Source organism: Carassius carassius, chromosome 19, assembly GCF_963082965.1.
Source record: "Carassius carassius chromosome 19, fCarCar2.1, whole genome shotgun sequence".
In the NCBI taxonomy this organism is placed as follows: Eukaryota; Metazoa; Chordata; class Actinopteri; order Cypriniformes; family Cyprinidae; genus Carassius; species Carassius carassius.
In genome coordinates this window covers 6,282,976-6,295,792 of record NC_081773.1, presented here as the reverse complement: position 1 = coordinate 6,295,792, position 12,817 = coordinate 6,282,976, and the positions used below count along the sequence as shown (strand labels likewise).

The 12,817-nt window shown below is 37.4% G+C and overlaps 1 protein-coding gene across 1 annotated transcript in view; it reads left to right on the top strand.

Moving 5' to 3' along the window:
- Positions 1-4,702: 4,702 nt before the first annotated feature.
- Positions 4,703-12,817, top strand: part of LOC132094941 (ecto-NOX disulfide-thiol exchanger 1-like) — a 107,405-nt gene continuing 99,290 nt past the window's right edge. The window contains exon 1 of the mRNA XM_059499638.1: positions 4,703-4,949. The gene's annotated coding sequence lies outside the window, so the exon portion shown is untranslated. The remainder of the gene's footprint in view (positions 4,950-12,817) is intronic.

The window sequence follows — 12,817 nt, the reverse complement described above, 5'->3', positions numbered from 1 at the left end:
AACTGGCTGATGCGCTCTTTCACACAAATGTCGTGTCGTGAAGAGCGGACGTGTGAGATCCACGAGAGTTACAGCAGCCATCTCTGATTATCACGCGCGGCGCAGACGCGTTTGTTTTGATGGGATAGAGGTCATGTGAACGTGCAAACATAACACACCGGGTTATGAATGTCAGAAACGAGGAACTTTTTTTCTATTTATTATTATTTACCACGAGAACAACATTTCCTGCCCAGCACTTCCTGAAAAGCGCGTAGCTCCGCCCTCAGTGGAAACGCATGTGCGGTGTACTTCAGGTGCAGACGTGCAACATAAGTAGTCACGTGACGTGAACGGACACAGAATTTCCAGTGGATTGCTAGTTTGCTGATATTTCATATAGGCCGCTAGCTGTTTTGCAGACATGTAATAGACTGTCCGATTTCTCAATGAACTTCCCATTAAAGAGTCTTGTTCTGAGACTGGCCTGACACTGTCAATGAACCTTGCTTTGTTGTCATGAGGGAGAATTCCTGCTATGTGTAGCGTGGACACAGAGGAGTAAATGGCACAATGAATACTAAACAAGAATTAATTTAATGCTGACTACACCACCCCTTTCAAGTAAGGGGAACTAAACACTGACACACAGGTTCATTACCATGGAGGGCAGAGACATGGGCATCATAATACAAAATGTTTATTAAGTTCACAATAATCAGATAAGACACTTTAAAACGACCAGACTAAGATATAACTCAATAGGTTAAACAACTACAACTCAGTACACCACATACATGACTAGAATGACTAAGGCTTAATTGTAGCAGGGTAGGCCAGCCGTAGAGTGATTATTCTTGACCCGCGCGAGCGCGCACACACACACACACACACACACACACACACACACACACACACACACACACACACACACACACACACTGAGATAAGTGATCACACACGGCAATCCAGACTTTGTGCTCCAAACGCCACCACCAGGGTACTAGAACGAGCCTCCCTGCTCAGAAGCCTAAAACACAAGAGAAACCAATTAATCAAAATACACCAAACAAAAGTTATACCAGAGCCTGATTGGAGACATATGGCATTCTTATATTACAAATAAACAAGATTCAGATGAAAATCAATTGTCACTTAATAAAAAGGATACACAAACAGAGGGTTAATAAAAGTAAAATTACAAAATAAGCCAAATCAAAACATAGCAAGAAACAAATCAATAAAGAAACCAATACAATAAACAAAACAATACACAAACAGTATAAAGGAAACAGACAAACTCCAAAACCAAAGAAACCACACAAACACGCTTATACAAAGCTGGTAATTCTAGGATGGGAGGGCAGGCCGAAGCACCCAGCCCAACACGTACAGTGTGGAGTTAGTTGGAGCAGCTACAACCAAGAGCGGGAAGGACAAATAAACACAAACACACAGCAAAGTCGTCATAATCCTGTTTTATGAAGGAAGTGATTGCCCCAACCCCCCACAGGACGGAATGCTCCCAAAGATAGTCCTGCAGATTTTGGTCATCAGGAGACACAAGTTATACAGTTGCTCACAGCACAATTCGCAACAGTTTATTTGAAGATGAATGAACTCAAACCCAGCCGGGAATGATGGCAGACTTACACACCACCGCAAAGCAGATGATATTCCAGCTTTAAGCAGATGATATTCCAGCTTTAAGCAGAACCCACACACACCAAGGGCGGAGCTAGAAAATGACACATCCCAGGTAGCCTAATTGCAGCCTTTATATCAGCAGTACCATGTTCTGATAGGCTGTCGTTCTAATTACAGGGGAGAGAACTTACCCACTCTGCCACATATGCTTTATATTTTCATGTCCTCATCAGTGCTGGGTATTAATCTGGATTACGTAATCAGATTACAAAAGTTAAGGAGGCTACTTGAAATTAGAATAAATTAAATTTTAAAATACTTTTAATCAGACTACAGTTATTTTTTGTATTGATTACACAATATTCACAGAATGATTCTCCCTAATTCTTCTTTTCCATCTTTTATATTTTCCTTTCTAAAACAGTCTACTGCAGAGGTGCCCAGTCCTGGTCCTGGAGATCTACCTTCCTGCAGAGTTCAGTTCCACCTGTCTGTAATTATCAAGTGCTCCTTCAGATCAATCAGTTAGTTGGTTCAGTTGTGTTTGATCAGGGTTGGAGCCGATTTATTTCCACAACATGATGCATGATAAGATACACTAGGCCTTAAATACCGCTCCGGAGCGCTTTTTTTGAGTGTTTTTAATATCTGGACAGTCTTGCGCATGTGCTCTCAAGTGGCCAAGACCGCAGGTGTGGGTATTTGGAAAAGGCACAAGTCTTCCAGTTTTGTGGACATTCGCACAAAAACCAGTCACTAGTCAGAGTGGCTATAATTAACTGAGAGGCCACTCAGCATTTAACTACTGGATTTACAAAAAAAAAATTATAATTCAGTTTTAAGAAGTTTTTAGTCTTAACATTTCAACACTGCATCAACTTCTCATGAACACATTAGCCTAATTGTTATTGAAATGATCACTCAGTAGGTTAACCATGTATTTTGTCTTTAAAAGGCTTTTGTCTTTCAAACACATTAAAATGCAGAAATTCACATTATTTCTTATTTACATGTAATCCAGGGCTTCCCAAACTTCTGAACCTCTTTCATCTGACATTTACTTGAAGTATCGCTGAGATTTTAAGGTAGTAAGTTATTAAATAAGTAGCACATTTGCATGTTGACGGATCACTTGGTTAATGGTCACATGACTTGCAGGTAAACAAATAAAATATTTAATATTTTTCAGTAAGCGTTTTATTTAAGTTGTTGTTATTTTAAAATGATTGATTTTAATTTGAGATTTTTATGATGTAATAAATAATTAGCTTTTTATTAAACACAAGTACCCCCTGCAGTTCCTTCACCAACCCGTTTGGGAAACTTTGACTTTTGTCTGTATTAATCTTTTGTAATATCACTTTATGTAATAAATGCCAGCATCTAGTTGCAAAAAAAAAAAATAATAATAAAAAATAAAAATAATAATATATATAATAATCTGTTTTCTGAATTTAAGTGGTTTGTTGAAACTGGATGCAGGTCCTAACATCATCCTCCAGGAAGTGACATCACCTCATTTTTGGTGAGAAAACAACTGCACAAACATTAATAAGCATATAAATCAAAATAAATGCATTCTGTGATGTTTTGTGCTATTAGGTTTCAGAATTTCATTGTTTGATTAAATTACAGAAATCAGTTTGATATATTTATTTTTCCAAAATCTGCACTACCCAGTCAGAGCTCAGCCGGTAAGATGAATGACCCATTATTATTTAATCATCTGATTATTATTGTTAGAAGTTATTTCATTATACTGTACTCTACTGATTCCAGGAAAAAAGTAAATGACTAGAGCAGTTGCTTTATTATTTCTGTATTTCTCAGAATCATTTCACCGTTTGAATAGAAAAGTAATCATTACATGGACAATAAAGCTTGTTTTAGCATTGGATACTAAATACATGGTAAAAAACTGATTTTTTTGTGGAATCTATCCTTCAATCCTTCAAGTTTTTAGATTAACATACATATGTAACCTCATGTCTGACCTTTATCCACTGCAGGGTTTTATAAGAAATGTCTTATGACTTTTGTAGGACATGGTTCATGCTTATTCATAATATGACAAATGATTAATATCAATGTAAACATTTTTTTTAAATGTCCCACTTTATTTAATGTAATATGTTCAAGTGGGACAGGGCTTAAACCCCACAACTAATATGTGGTGATGGCATATATTTGAAAGACTACTATTCTTTACAGAGGCTTAAGAAGTTTGCCTTAGTGGATTTTCTTTGTATTAGCTACTTAGATTACTTTCTGTAGATATTAATGCTTGACAAATGACAATAATTGTAGAATGACAATTTATGATCGTTATACATTTTTTTAAAGCTAATATTTAAATGCCAGTCAGTTAAGAAACTTATTTTCTCTCACTTTACCCGACGTCCCACTTTTGCTGAGCTCATGTTCATCACTCGGTCACTTCCTTGTTATTGTATGACGTGTCATAGTGACGAGTTGATTATCTGTTAACTAACGGAAGCACTTTGCAAAAACCGACGTGTGTCCAGCGGCCAACAGAGGGAGTACAATCACCAGATTATTTTGCCTTTACCATCTTCAGTAATGGCGCTCTGATTCTGATCTGAAATATATACAATAACCTCTCTATTAAAATTCACTCACGTTGCATATGGTCTTTTGATTTTGAACCTTGTGAATTTCATGTACGATTATTGCAAAATCAATAAATAAATAAAAATGAAAGATCACAGCACATCAACAGTTTTCATTCTACGTGAGATTCACATCCTGTATTTTAGGTTCGAGTCTTCTTTATTAAAATTCTTAAAAGTAATAATAATAATAATAATAATAATAATGGTAAAATAGGCCACAACACAAAATTTAATATAAGTATATCGAAATTGTTTTTATGTAAAGTGTAATATGTTTTGCATTACGCACCAAACTGCTAAATACATGAAATGATGTGTCTAGGTTTATTGTTGCGTTAATTATTTGAGCAGGCTATAAGTCATTCAGTAAATATTGCCATTGCACTGTGTTAACAATATTAGTCTGACTCACACTTCACACCAGACAGCGGACTCGTGGCCTCAAGTTATTTGTCAGCTTTTAGACATAAAAACACACATCGCTTTTGCACATGAACTGTGGTCGCTCACTGGAGGCAGCTCGCTGTGGACTCGTGCACGCTGATCCGTGTCGCGCGCTCAGTCTCTCAGCGCGTGGAAGCAGCAGCAGCACTGAAGAGCGACGACGGGCAGCATTTCGCCATTCAGCTTGGTTCACGTTTCTTTCGCAGGATTATTACGCCGAATCGCACCGAGGCTTGATTGAGAGCGGTAAGAGTCCTCCTTCATTCCTCAGCGTTTCTGTTGTCTGTGTTTCTCTGTGTATTCCTGCTATAGCGTCTGCTGGTTCCCATTCTTCTCATTTCATCACACCGAGCTGAGCTCCATCACAGTGTTTCCCCCTATCGAGGCATCAATAACATTTAAGAGCGGTCTATTTACAATTTATTTACATCCTGTATTTCATTTTATTTAGTTTTTTCTTAAATCGTGTGGTTTCTCTTGAGACGGAATTCATATTATACTTGTTGGAATACTTGTTGAGACAGAATGTTTATCATAGACTGTTGAATGTTGAACATTTGATCAGTTTTGAAAGTTAAACGCGCGGATATTTTGTTTTGGATACACAGTTCACTGGAAAGAAAGCGACACCGACTTCACGAGGGACAATCTTTTCGTTCATATAACACGAAACACGGTCACAAATAATACTTTATGATGTTTGGAAACAGGCTGGAGACAACATACGTTGGTGAAACTGTGCTTTGAGAAGTGAAGTGTTGAATGTCGGGTCATTTCTCTGGTTTGTTTTATTAATCACTGGGGTCTCGTGAGCGTCGGATGCTTCAGCTGCTCTGTAGAAGCGCCGATGCCCTTGATGTCATGTCACCTGGGCAACCGCTTCAGCACCATGGAGAGAGTTCTGAGGAGCCCAAGTTACTCTCATCCGCTACATTTAGAGGCTCGCTGATGATCAGCTTTGGTGTTAGGCTATGTTTGTTGTGACATTTTTTTTATTTTTTATTTTTTTTATAGGTAGGCTGTGTTTGCTTTGACACTAACAAATCAAGAAAAACTTTTAAAGTCATGTGACATTCTAAATATGCAGCTAATGTTTTCTTTTATAGGACTGTTTTTCTTGTCCTCACATTTGATTGGCTTACTGCGTAGTAAATTTGCATTGAGTGCTTGTTTGGGTCGCAAATAGAGAAATTTTCATTTAAGGCAGGACTAGATATGAGGTGTGAGACGCTTTACAAAAGCCTATTTTTTAAAGGGGTATCCAGATGCCCATTTTCCACAAGTTGATATGATTCTGAATTTGTTTATAGTGAGGTGTTTTGGTGCATGTCCCTTTAAATGCTAATGAGCTCTTCTGACCCCTCCCTCTCTTTCATGGGGTGTAAACACTGGGTGGATTTTTTATCATTATAGGGTGGTTGTGTACACACATTACCAACACACATTTATGTTCAAACAACATGTAAAAGTGAGTTTTGCATCCGATGACTCGTTTAAGTCAGACTTTAATTTTTGAATTAGTGCCTTTAACGGCAGAGTACACACCACTCGTTAACTACTCTGTTATTCATTCATTGTGAGAGTTTAGGCTTTTGTAAAATACAGGTCACTGCCACATCGTACAATTTCTATTGGTCAATGGGGCAAATTTGTTCACCAAATTGAACGCCACAAATTTGCGGAGGGGAATTTCTCAGCCACCATCAGGGAAAATTTCATTATCATATAGATTCCTATTGTGATGACTTTTATTTTTTTTGTGAATGGAAGGTTGTGTAATTTTTTATGTTCCTATGCAGTATACCTATGCTATGAACGCTTTCAGCGGGGGAGGGCAACTATACAGTAAGTCGCTCCGTTCCACTCAAAAATGTTGATCCAGTCCGGCTTTGCTTGGTTTGACGCTTGGTTTGCTTCATTTGTAACTATTTTTGTTGACAGTGCAGGAAATCAACTAGTCAGTTCCTGTCACAGCTGTAATTACTGGATCTTAATTACTTGCTTGTTTGACTGTTGTGTAAAGCAGTATCATAGGTACTTGCAAAATGTACTGTTAATCTGAATAAAAACAATTACAGTCTGAATAGAATCATTACAATATATTGTTCATTGTATGTTCCAAAAGCTCCTAAAAGAACACAACAAATTCCTTTTGTTTTGCGCACGCAAAATTTGGTTGACCTTTTAGTTTACAGTGAGGGAGAGTGCTCTAGAAATCTTCACTGGCTGCCGTTGCTATAAAGTACTGAACTCAGTATGTATTTGATACGACATTATTTTCCATTCTGAGTCAGTGAATTATCTCAACAAGTACTATTTCTGAAATGATAGCAGATGAGTTCTTAATGTATGGCCAAGCAAAATCAGTGCAAAATAACCAAATCCACACTTTAATCAGAGCTGGCAGTAGGACCTACAGTGAAGACAAAATAAAGGTTGAATGCTGGGCTTGCTATTTATTTTAATACATAAATAATACATTTCTAGACAGGGGTGCAACCGGCACAAGTGATTTCACTCTGGGCCCCATCTGGGTCTATGAAGCACAGTAAAATTAAAGAGGAGACTGGATATATGTATATACAGTTAAGATTTGAAAGCTATAACAAAGCTTAAGAAAGTCCTGGAAACATTCCCTCACGCACTCATATTGTTTACAAATGACAAAAGAATGCCATAATGATGTCTTCCCTCTCAAATTAAATTATCCCCAGTAACTAGATTGGGATTTTAGTTTGTTCCAATACTTTCCACGGAGTCTGTTTTTTACATCTTTGAATCATCTGTGAGAGTAAAAGGTCCTATTGCTGGCCAGTATATTTGCAAAAAAAAAAAAAAAAAAAATCGATCCATCGATCAAAAGAGTATCTAATTAGGCCCAAATGCAGGTATTTCTTCTACAGACGGCTTTCACATTAGCTGTTACTTGTAGCACTGCGTGAACTTCCCAAAAAGAAAAAAAAATTGTAGAGATCAGCTGAGGAAAATTGCAGTCACCAGGTGTCTGTGCTGATATATTTGTAATAGGTGAGCTGTTGATACAAAGTCACTCTGGACGCAGACGCACAATTGCTTTAAAGGAATATTCACCCAAAAATTAAAATTTGCTGAAATTTTACTCAACCTCAGGCTATCCAAGATGTAGATGAGTTTTTTTCTTCATCAGAACATATTTGGAGAAATTTAGCATTACATAACTTGTTCATCTATGGATGTTCTGGAGTGAATGGGTGCCGTCAGAATGAGAGTTCAAACAGCTGATAAAATCATCACAATAATCCACACAACTCCAGAACATCAGTTAATGCCTTGTGAGGTGAAAAGCTGCATTTTTATAATAAACAAATTCACAACTAAGGTGTATTAAGTTTCAATAATCTGGCTACAAATAGTGTTCATAATCCATAATGATGCTTCCTCCAGTGAAAAAGTGCATTCCACGTTTTCCACTCACATCAAAATCCACCAACATACAGTACAGTATTTGTTTAAAATTGTTTTGATCTGTGCATATTTCTCTCCTGATTTAGAGAGGATAACTTTTTCACTGGAGGATTAAATATTATAGAGGAACCATATTTTAGCTGGAAACAACAATTTGAATATAACACATTTTAATGATGAATCAGTTTCTTACAAACTTTTATTTTCTTTGTGGTTTACTTGTGGATTACTGTGATATTTTATCAGCTGTTTGGACTCTCATTCTGACGGCACCCATTCACTGCAGATGATCCAACGGTGAGCAGGTGATTTAATGCTAAATTTCTCCAAATCGATTTTGATGAAGAAACAAACTCATCTACAATGGCCTGAGGTGAGTAAATGTTAAGCAAATTTTCATTTTTGGTTGAACTATTCCTTTATAATCATGTTTTTAAAGACTAAATTCTTAATCTTTCCTCTTCTCATATTTCATGTCACACTATCCCTTACAGATTTAGGACACTGTGACGTTGATGCTATTCTGCAAGGCACGCTTTTCCTCGGTTTACAAGCTGCCTCCTCAGTTTAGCAATACTAGCTGTTATTAGAATGATTTCATCTAGACCCCATGTACTTTAACACATGATCATGACCGCTGTTGACGAGACTGTAATTGGCCCAATGTGCCGTGTCCGAATGAATGGTCTGAAGCCACTGTATCTCACTGCATCTCAAAGCAGCAGTTATGAGAGCCTCCTTTGATGTTAGGATGTTTTTCTGGGACGGCTTTTCTGCCACAATAAGCAGCGTTATCCATTGGAGGGGGCTGTGAGCCCCGAAGTAAGGCTTGGCAACAAATCAAGTTATAATTTAATTTATATGGAGATCCATGGAATAAAGCGAGCAGGAAATGCAATTTGCAGCCTCTCAGATCTCTGAATAAACATTGCTGGGTTAGTACAGGACCCGAGGAGCCCTTTCAGTGAGAGCCAAACTAGTGGCTCGCAGATCTGTTGTGTGGCTGCTTCCAAACACAGTTTGGAATAGAAACAATTTCCACTCAGAATTTGTTAGTAAATTTCACAATTAATTACAAAGAAACAGCAAGTAATACACTGAATTAAAAGTAAAAAAAATACAATAAAATAAAAAAATTGAAGTAGAAACTTGTTGCAATTATGTGCAGTCAATTATTGACTAAGGATCATGAAACAATTAGAAGAGACATTAAGAAACCAAAAAGGGCACATTTTTGTTTACTCCTGCACAATAAAACAATTTAATGATAGTTTGCCACCTTGTAAAATCTGGATTCAGAATTAAATCTATTAAAGTACCGAGTTATATAGACAGCTATACTAATTAAACTCCAGTGAGCAGCAATAGGGAAATGTTTTTCTTTTTAAAGAGAGCTGTTTACAATAATTAACTGTGAATGACTGTATTTGCCTTCTATTCAACACGCTTTTGTTGTAATTACACATTTTAAGTGCTAAAATTAATTGTCCACGGGTGGGTTTTACAGTGTTATTTCTTTCTCGTTGATTGCTGAACGGCAGGGTCTGGCTGTTAAAATGGACGATTCTTTCCTCATCTCTCTTGGGTTTTCATGTCAGTTAAAAAGTCAAGATTGTCTGGAGACTGCACTGGAATTTTTTGTTTTGTTTTCAGGACAGAGTGCTGCATGACTTCAGCTATGTTACTTTGCCTGTAGAGGTGCATTTGCTTAGTCTCTAACTGACAGGGGTGCTATGGAAAAGAAACAGACCGTCTGTCTCCCCATTACCAGCCTGTGGCCAGAGACAGATTATTATTCGCACACACAAACCTCTAGCTGCAAATAGTGCAGCAGGCAGTGATGCAGAAGCCTTCAGGAATGGGAGTTAATGGTCTTTGCTGTGTGTGTCTCTCTCATTTGGTTATTCAATCCTTCCATTCTGCATGCTTTACTGCAAGAGGGCTGTGAAAGGAAAAAAAACCCTCTCAGTGTGGGTTTGCTTCTACACTGCTGAGAAAATGATTTTTAAAGTTTTTTTTACGTTATTATTATCACTTTAAAAATTGTTTATTATTTAGCATGCTGTATTTTTACTGTATTTTTACTCAAACTGTTTTATTCAAATTCAAACTGCTCAAACATTTTGTTACTGTGTTCAGATTGAAGTTTTTGTTTTTTTTGGACTGCAATCTTGCACTTTTGAATTATATTTATTATCTTCTAGTATAGAAGCATATTTGGTTACTCTATACAATATATGGATTAGCTAAACTTGACTCTTAAAGGAATAAATCACCCCAAAATTAGCATTTGCTAAAATGTTACTTTTATAGAAGATGTACATTTGTATTTTCCTTAATCAGGAAAGAATTGGAGAAAAATTATCTTTACATCACTTGCTCTGCTCTGAATGGGTGCCGTCAGAATGAAAGTCCAAACAGCTGATAAAAACATCACAATAATCCACAAGTAATCCACACCACTCCAGTCCATCAATTATTATCTTGTGAAGTAAAAAGCTGCATGTTTGTAAGAATCAAATTCATCATTAACATTTTAAAGTTCAAATCATTGCTTCCAGCTAAAATATGAGTCCTCTAGACATAATATTACATTCAAAAAGTGAAAAAGTCATCTTGTCTGAATCAAGAGAGAAGTATGCACAGATTAAGCGCTGTTTACCAGTCAAACACAGCCCAAAACAGTTGTAAACAAATATTTCGGTGGAGTTCGATGAGAGAGGATAACAGTGGATGGACTTGTTTACAACCCGAATTCCGGAAAAGTTGGGACGTTTTTTAAATTTTAATAAAATGAAAACTAAAAGACTTTCAAATCACATGAGCCAATATTTTATTCACAATAGAACATAGATAACGTAGCAAATGTTTAAACTGAGAAATTTTAGACTTTTATCCACTTAATTAGTTCATTTAAAATTTAATGCCTGCTACAGGTCTCAAAAAAGTTGGCACGGGGGCAACAAATGGCTAAAAAAGCAAGCAGTTTTGAAAAGATTCAGCTGGGAGAACATCTAGTGATTAATTAAGTTAATTGATATCAGGTCTGTAACATGATTAGCTATAAAAGCTTTGTCTTAGAGAAGCAGAGTCTCTCAGAAGTAAAGATGGGCAGAGGCTCTCCAATCTGTGAAAGACTGCGTAAAAAAATTGTGGAAAATTTTAAAAACAATGTTCCTCAACGTCAAATTGCAAAGGCTTTGCAAATCTCATCATCTACAGTGCATAACTGGAGACTGGAAACTGGAGAAATCTCTGTGCGTAAGGGACAAGGCCGGAGACCTTTATTGGATGCCCGTGGTCTTCGGGCTCTCAGACGACACTGCATCACTCATCGGCATGATTGTGTCAATGACATTACTAAATGGGCCCAGGAATAATTTCAGAAACCACTGTCGGTAAACACAATCCGCCGTGCCATCAGCAGATGCCAACTAAAGCTCTATCATGCAAAAAGGAAGCCATATGTGAACATGGTCCAGAAGCGCCGTCGTGTCCTGTGGGCCAAGGCTCATTTAAAATGGAGTATTTCAAAGTGGAAAAGTGTTTTATGGTCAGACGAGTCCAAATTTGACATTCTTGTTGGAAATCACGGACGCCGTGTCCTCCGGGCTAAAGAGGAGGGAGACCTTCCAGCATGTTATCAGCGTTCAGTTCAAAAGCCAGCATCTCTGATGGTATGGGGGTGCATAAGTGCATACGGTATGGGCAGCTTGCATGTTTTGGAAGGCTCTGTGAATGCTGAAAGGTATATAAAGGTTTTAGAGCAACATATGCTTCCCTCCAAACAACGTCTATTTCAGGGAAGGCCTTGTTTATTTCAGCAGGACAATGCAAAACCACATACTGCAGCTATAACAACAGCATGGCTTCGTCGTAGAAGAGTCCGGGTGCTAACCTGGCCTGCCTGCAGTCCAGATCTTTCACCTATATAGAACATTTGGCACATCATTAAACGAAAAATACGTCAAAGACGACCACGAACTCTTCAGCAGCTGGAAATCTATATAAGGCAAGAATGGGACCAAATTCAAACAGCTAAACTCCAGCAACTCATAGCCTCAATGCCCAGACGCTTTAAAAAATGTTTTGAAAAGAAAAGGAGATGCTACACCATGGTAAACATGCCCCGTCCCATCTATTTTGAGACCTGTAGCAGAAATCAAAATTGAAATGAGCTCATTTTGTGCATAAAATTGTAAACTTTCTCAGTTTAAACATTTGCTATGTTATCTATGTTCTATTGTGAATAAAATATTGGCTCATGTGATTTGAAAGTCTTCTAGTTTTCATTTTATTAAAATTTAAAAAACGTCCCAACTTTTCCGGAATTCGGGTTGTACTAGAAGAAGAGTTTATATGGATTATGGACTGCTATTTTGTTTGTAATGTGTATTTAGTCTGTTTTTATGTGTTTTTTTTTCCAGTTTCATTTCAAAATTAGGTCTTCCTCGTTGTGGCAGCCACTGTCCTGACCCTGCACTGCATCACTGGACATGTATAGATTGAATAAGATAGTATCTCTCCAGGCGGAGAGTATCAGATTGTGCTATTGCCTTGTTTTACATTAGGTCTTGGTTTTACTCCAGGTTTTAGAGCTTGCAGCACAGCTCAGTTAACCAGATTTGAGCTGATCTGGAAGATATAACAAAGTGAAAATGCGAGTTCAT